This window comes from Apis dorsata, unplaced genomic scaffold (genome assembly GCF_000469605.1).
Source record: "Apis dorsata unplaced genomic scaffold, Apis dorsata 1.3 scaffold_87, whole genome shotgun sequence".
In the NCBI taxonomy this organism is placed as follows: domain Eukaryota; kingdom Metazoa; phylum Arthropoda; class Insecta; order Hymenoptera; family Apidae; genus Apis; species Apis dorsata.
The window spans coordinates 495073-502699 of NW_006263385.1; the positions used below are offsets into that span (position 1 = coordinate 495073).

At 30.5% G+C, this 7627-nt stretch overlaps 1 protein-coding gene across 4 annotated transcripts in view; it reads left to right on the forward strand.

The window, feature by feature from the left end:
* The window catches only part of LOC102672923 (TLD domain-containing protein 2), a 194062-nt gene that overhangs the window by 1019 nt on the left and 185416 nt on the right, over positions 1 to 7627 (forward strand). The window lies entirely within an intron of this gene.

The following is a 7627-nucleotide window of genomic DNA, read 5'->3' on the forward strand; positions in this document are numbered from 1 at the left end:
AGAGGGAGAAAGAAGTTTAATCGTTTCCCTGAAACGTCATGACCTTGCCGGTTACCGTTTTAAAGATTCTCTTGCTTTGACTCGTAAATGAGGATCTCTTGCTCACTAATACTACGACTCTTTTACTCGAAAGACAGATCATTCTTTAGATAATATTACCGTTTCGTTTATGTGGATATATAACAAGCGGCAAATTATGGGTATTCGCACGTCTCGAAGTAGAGACGCGCATATCGATGTAGTTCTCGTGTATATACGTGTATAATTTCACATATAGAAGTGCATATGAACTATGTATTGGAAGAACGATGTGTGTAGATATGTGTAGATATTAGCATGACATAGTAGTGGCATTTGACCTGCGATGAAAGTGAATTACAGCATCGTGCGATTAACGACCAACGATGGTTTCTCTTGATAAGGGACGGGTCGTAAATTTCTGTCGGGCCTTATAGTTCAATTGACGCTTGCCACTTTGCAATCTCAAGGAAGCGAATACACAAAATGATTCGTTGCGCACTACACTGGTCATTTCACCATTTTCTCCTGGCTGTTGTAGTGTTTCTGGAATTATATTATTCCACTTTAAGCGTCGAGACCCTTCGTTGTCGACCGATCGATATTTGGTCACGTTATATACGAAAGTCAACCCACGCGTTTTCATGTTCGAGCAACGAATGCAATGTTGCATTATATGATGTTTATTTCAAACATTTCTTTTTATTTGTTTTATTATTGCTTCATGTTTGAAAATTATAAAATTCATACTATTGTTGTATTATAGTAATGAAAAGGAAACCAACTTATTTATAAAATCATTACAAATAGAAAAAAATCGAGATATTTTGTTATCATTGGTAAACACAGGTGAATTTGTTTCGTGAATTTGTTTTGTGAAATTCGTCTTGTTCTCTATACGTGTTTGATATATTTTTCATAAAATAGGTTTTCTATAACAATATATATCGTTTATTTTGTTTTTTTTTATTTTTTCGTATTCTCTAAAAATTATCATTTTCTTGCAATATTACATGAAATCGTTTAGATATTCAATACTATACTTAATATTAAAATAATTATTGTTATAATTATTATATAATTTTTGTATAAAAAAATAAACGGATTCTTTTTAAATTTTAGTAGTAATAGTTCAGTAATAGTATCCTTAAATCAATTTAAGGATACTATACGATATTATTAAACAAATATATTCAAATAGAATATTTGAGATTATCAGGAAGATTGTTAAAGATAACGAATTCATACTTCTATATTTAATTAATATATAGATATATTAATATATAGATATTTAATTAATATTTTTTTATTAAATTGATATTCTAAGAACGTGTTGGCATTTCATTTACATTTCTTATTAATAAATTCATTAATAGTGGTTGTAATAAATTAATGAATTTATTACAACCACTATTAATATACAATATATATATATTATAAAAATACATGTGTAAGCAAAAAACAAATCATCAATCATCTGTTCTCGCGTGATAGGATTCGATCAAAAGATTATTCTTCAATGAAGCGGTTTCTTTAGGATTTATTTTAATCGCTTGTATACAAACGAAGTTTATGCTTTAGCTAGTATCACTATCATCTCAATTTTATTGCCGAACATTACGTTCATCAACATCATTTTGCCACTTGACGTTATATTACATTTAAAATGATACTGTGTTATGCATTTTTTTCATCATTCCAACATGAATATTAAATAATTTTTTTTCGAATGGCAATATAGTTGATTTTAATCGTAAAAAATGTTAGATCGATTGTTGATTTCAATATAAGGGATAAAAAATAAAGAAATAAAGGAATAAAAAAAAAAATGCAAATTCCAGTCGGTCCAGTAAATCTTTTTATCCAATCTCGAAACAGATTTAATATTTTTTCGCGAGAAAAATATTTTTAAAAAATTTTCTACCAACTTTGATTACTTCGAAGCGCGTAGAAATCGCGGTCGTGATATTACAACGGCCTTGAGGAATCGAGTCGATGCATAATTCTAAGCGAATCATCGATGTCCATATACTTGAATCTATTTCCGAGGATAGAACGCGCGTTGCACAATATTTTATATACTTTTATCATCGAATACCATCCAAACGATTTTATCGCCTTTCACATATTTTTTTCGAGATATCGCGAAATGTTTGTTTCCGGAAGTTATCGACGTTTATCGACGCGTCTGAGGAATAAAAAGTGAGAGAGAGAAAGGGACATGACGAAAAAATAGAGGATAGGTTCTTCGACTTCTGGATCATCGATTGGTCGCTTTAATTAGAAAGAAATGAATCGAGAGAATGGAAAGGAGAACCGGAAGTAGAGGTCGCGAGATAAGGCACGCGCTCTTTTTCTATTTCGTCACGATTCTGCGAGACGAGATTACGGCTCATTTGCTTAGATATACCTGTATACGTGTACGCATAATCTAATCGTGGTTAGACGATTCGTTTACATCTGCGTTTTGATATCGCGTATTTACGTATTAATGAATTACATTCGTGAATTGTATGATGATTTAATATTTTGATGATTTTATTGCATTTTGCGGATATCAAAGTAACGATATATTTGTTTTTTTTTATCGTTAAATTGAAAATTTTCTGTTTTCGTTTATTCGGAATTCGTAGGAGCAAAATCGTTAATAAATTTTTAGAATTTTGATAGAAAGCAAAGAATTAAATTTTGTGTAACATAACAATTTTATAAAAAAAAACTATTAGGATTTAACATTTAATAACAGAGTTTTATCGGATTTCGCAATGAACGCGTTGAATTAAATTTTATAATTCATGTATGATTGACGTAATGTGAATTGATCATAAATGGCACCAGAAATTAGTTATTTTATTACGAATGCGAGATATATGTACATATACATTTATAGTATAGCGATTCTATACAAGTTAAATTTAATATAAACGAAAATTTATATTTATAACTTTATTAACGTGATATAAATTATTTATATTGAAAAGAGAGAGAGAAAGAGAGATAGAGAAGTCTGAATATTTAGAAAATATTTTCCATAATTCATGATTGATAGCGCCAACTTTCGTGGTCGTTATAAAAATTTAAATTTGATATTAATAATAATATTAATTTCACTTTTGGAAAATTATTTTCGTCACAATTCAGTTGTGTTAAATATACTCTTGAAAATTTTTCATTCTTAAACTTAGATTCAAGGTAGATTAGATAAAAAGTCTATTGAGAAAATATATTTCAAGATCATCGAAATTCTTAAAATTCTCAATAATTTCTCGATGATTGATCTTCAAATTATTCTTACATTCTTCTTCCATCAACATATTTAAATCATATTTTCGAGATTCGATTCGACATAGTTCATTCCTCAAATTTCGCTATAAATAGGAAAAAATAAAAAAAAAAAAAAAGAAGAAGAAGAGGAAGAAAAAAAATAATTCGAATCGAAGAGTCTGTGATCCATTGTTCTTCCTCAACGTCCTTGAGCCACGTTGCTACCTCGAAAGAGGAAACAATGGTTGGCCAGACACGTTGAACTTCGGGACCAAACTCACACACATACATATATATATATATATACGTAATAATAATAACGCTCTGGCTCATTATTTTTCCCTGGAAATCCACCTTCTTTCCTTGTTCTCCCATTTCTTTTTTCTCCTCCTCCATTCTTCAGTTTCATCCTCAACCACCCTCCACCACTTAGTATTAGTTAGAAGAGATCCTGTTCTTCCTGTCTGTGTATGTGTGTGTGTGTGTGTGTTTAAATGCCACGAATCAGAGGAGAAACGTGGTGGTTGAAACTGAAACACGAGGGGGAAAGAGAAGGAGGAGAGGACATTTCCTCATTTTCCGTGGTTAGGTCGCGACCTTCGTCGAGTTGGAAAACCGATGGAAAATCGCTCGAGTTCTCATTAGAGGTGGCCTTGTCCACGATCTCTTTTTTCCTTTCTTTCTTTCTTTCTTTCTTTTTCGATCTCTCTGTACGCCTCCTCCTCTTCCTTTTTTTTCCATCTCTTTTTTTCTCGGTTCGCCGCACTCCGCTCTCGCACCTATGCACATTAGAGGCAGTTCTCTCGTTTTTCTCTCATTTCACCCATCAGATCGTTTAATGTCGAATCACGATTTGACTCACGTTGACGATTTTTTCGATTTCATTTTTCATTTTGGACGTGGATGACTTTTTACTATGAAAAATTATCGATAGTGGCATTCGAGTTACGGAAATTTTTTTGGAAATTTTCTTTCTTTCGTCGGTTATCATTTTTATTATTATTATTAAAAAACAAGCAAATTGAAGGCTTCCAGATTTCTGACAGATTTATTAAAAATTCCGTTACTTCTTCCCGCCTCTAAAATATAAGCTTCGATTCGTGAACGTTGCATCGTTTTTTCACTGCCTTATCTAACTCTCGCAGCTCAATTTTTCAACCACCAGAGTGAAACTATATCTTGCCAAAAAAAATATAGGTTTATCTCTCGTTCGAAAGCCGGTAATTAAAGCCGATATACGCGATACGAGAAACGAGTCTGTAACATAGGAGAGATAAACGCGATTGAATCAGTCGTGGAATACTTATTTCGAGTAGAAAGGAAATGAAAACGTGATCCATTCGAGACATTGATAAAGACAATTATTTTTACACTCATCAGCGAGAAAGTTAGATTATTTTTCATCATCGTCTCACGATTGATCGGATCTTGCAAAATTTATTAGAAAATTAAAAAAAAAAGAGTAAAAACGTTCGATCATTCTAACTTCGTTAAGGATTCGTATCGATCCATTTGATGGATTGAATAATTCTTGCACGAGTAATGGACGAGATCTTCTAACACCTTCCCCAATAATTGCCCAATAAATCATTTTTCGAATTATTACAGCGATATTTTTCTAATCTCGATCAAACATCAATTTTCTTTCGATATTTTTCACGTTTAGGGGGCAAATAAGCATTCTAATAGCGTTTCAATTTTTATTCAAAGTTGAAAAAGTGTTTCATCGCCAATTACTCTCGAGAGTATGGCGCATGATTAATTGCTTATGATTGACGATTATTTGTTTTCTTTAGCGTTAAAGTTAATTTTTTTTTGTCTTTACGATAATTTTTCTTAATGTTGGTTTATTATTTTAAGTAATTTTTTCAGAAATTTTTAAATTTAGATTAGATTTCTATTTCGTTTACTACAATTTTTATTATTTTTTTTTTTTATATAACATTGCGCTTTGTTTTTCGAAACATTTCTTCTCGTACAAATGGAATGGAAGCTACTACAACGTTCTATTTCTAGAAATTCTAACTGTCATTGAAATATTTTTTTCTTTCTTGTCATTGAAACACGAAGCAAGGAAGAGAAGGAAGAGTTTGAAATGAAAGGATCTTGGAACTTTAATAAAACATGTATAGGTATTCCGAGTTTCAAGTTGTCAGGATTAGGAAGTAAGTTTGAAAGTAGCTTTTAAACGAAGATTTTCAAAGATCCATTCAATCTTGAGAGGCTCTTGAAAAAAAGAATATAAAATTCAACGTGAATAAAAATCTTCGATTTCCCCTTTCCCCGATAAGAGAGGAAAGAAAAGTATATATAAAATATATGTAAAAAGATGAAAAGAAATACACGAGGATCAATATCAAACAATATGTCTCGAAATTAATATATCTTCTCCCAAAATATCCTCTTAAAAAACGATATTTCTTCGCAAATAATATACATCTATTTTAATATACTATTTTCGAGAAAGAGAAAATCTAGATCTAATAGTTAGGAAATGATAAAAAGGAAATGTAAGGGAAATCCAATAACTCGAGATTAATAAATCGTCGATTTCGAAATTTCACGAAATGTGCGAAATGGTTGGAAAAAAAAAAAAAGCTTGAAAAATGGGATACGTTCGAACGATGGGATAGGATTGGTTGAAATAGGTCAATGACGAGAGAAGGATCGCCAAAATGGAGCAATGGCAAGGACATATCTGTGAAATTTTCCAACCACCCACTTACGGAAAAAAAATTTTGATTTATTGTACGTGAAAAGTCAAAACACAGGATTCTATCGTTTGATTAATTGCTTATCAATAATAAGGATAGAAAAGAAATTATCTTAGAATTAATTAGAAATAAATAACAATTGGGATAATATGTTTTTATGTTTGAATATTATATACAAAAAATTATTTTACTTCCTATCATTATTTTTTTTACATTTAGTAAGAATTAATGATAAGTAATTAAATCAATGAACAAATGGAAAATAATTCATTTCTCATTATTATTATTATTATTATCATTATTAGATTAAATTTAACTAAATTTCGTCCAATTATTTCTTTCAAACAAGTAAATAGAATAATTTTAAAACTTCGAGCTTTGCTAACTGTAACAGAACGAACGAGAAATTCTACAGGGTGGTCGGAAAAGTAGGTAGTCGATGTCGAACGACCTTGAAGCATCGATCAATCCTCTGCTTCTTCTCTTTTCCCTTTTCGATTCTCCTCAGAAAGAGAGAGAGAAAGAAAGAGAGAGAGGGAAAGAGGGGCATCTTCGTATTCACCCCAACCCCTCGTGCTCTTCTTGTTCCTTCCTCATTCAAGTCGTGTACCACCTCCCCATCCTCTCGCCAACCTTCCCGAACCTCTCTTCGTGATCGAATTTCTCCAAATATTACTGTCATGTTCAAATTTACCAAGTTTATGTTCGATTGATCTTCGAAGAATGTTTGAACAATTGAAGAAATTTTCTTTTTCGTTGATTGTTTATTTATGTGAAAGTTACATATCTTGTAACAACGATATTTAAATCACTTAGTAGTTAATTAATATTAAAATTAGCAAATTAATAGTATAGAATAGAGTATTTAGATTGAAATTCGTTGAAATGTACAAAGTTCGATTAATCAGATAAATTTTTCGTCAATTTCATTATATTATAAAATGTTTAAATAGTATAATATAATAAGAAAAAATTTAAAACTTTCCAGGTTGGCTAGGTTTACGTAATTATATTTGCTTTTTATTAAATTTCAAGTAAATGGTAATCGTGTAATAGGATTATATTTAGATGAAACAAATCACTACATTAGTAACACAATTATTATAGAGGGAGGTTAAATTTCACGAAAGGATTGGAATGTTTTTTAGATGCACGTTTGTATCGAGAAAATTGATTTTGAGAAAGGGGGTAGTTTTGGGAAAAGGCGATTGAAATTGGGACGCGCGAATCCCGAGAGGATAATAGGCTCTGTTTAAATGGAAATTCCAAGAGGCAAGCAGTGATACCAAATTGATATACATTGTTAAATCTTTTTCATCTTGGGTATTAAATCACGTAGAATATCATTATTACATCTGCTATATACACAGTCATAAAAATTATGATTTATTACTATTACTACTTAATATTAATCTTTTATTCTCATTACATTACATTGTATTTTAAAATAATATACAAAAATTTTCATACACGTATCGTTACTTTGATCATGATATATATAGTAATTAATAAGTTAAAAAAAATGGAAAATAATTTTATTTTTTGTCAGCACGTGATGTTCATTATATTCTTTTAGAAAAAAAAAAAAAAAATGGAAAAATCTCGATAAACGTGAAATGAAAGCACGAACG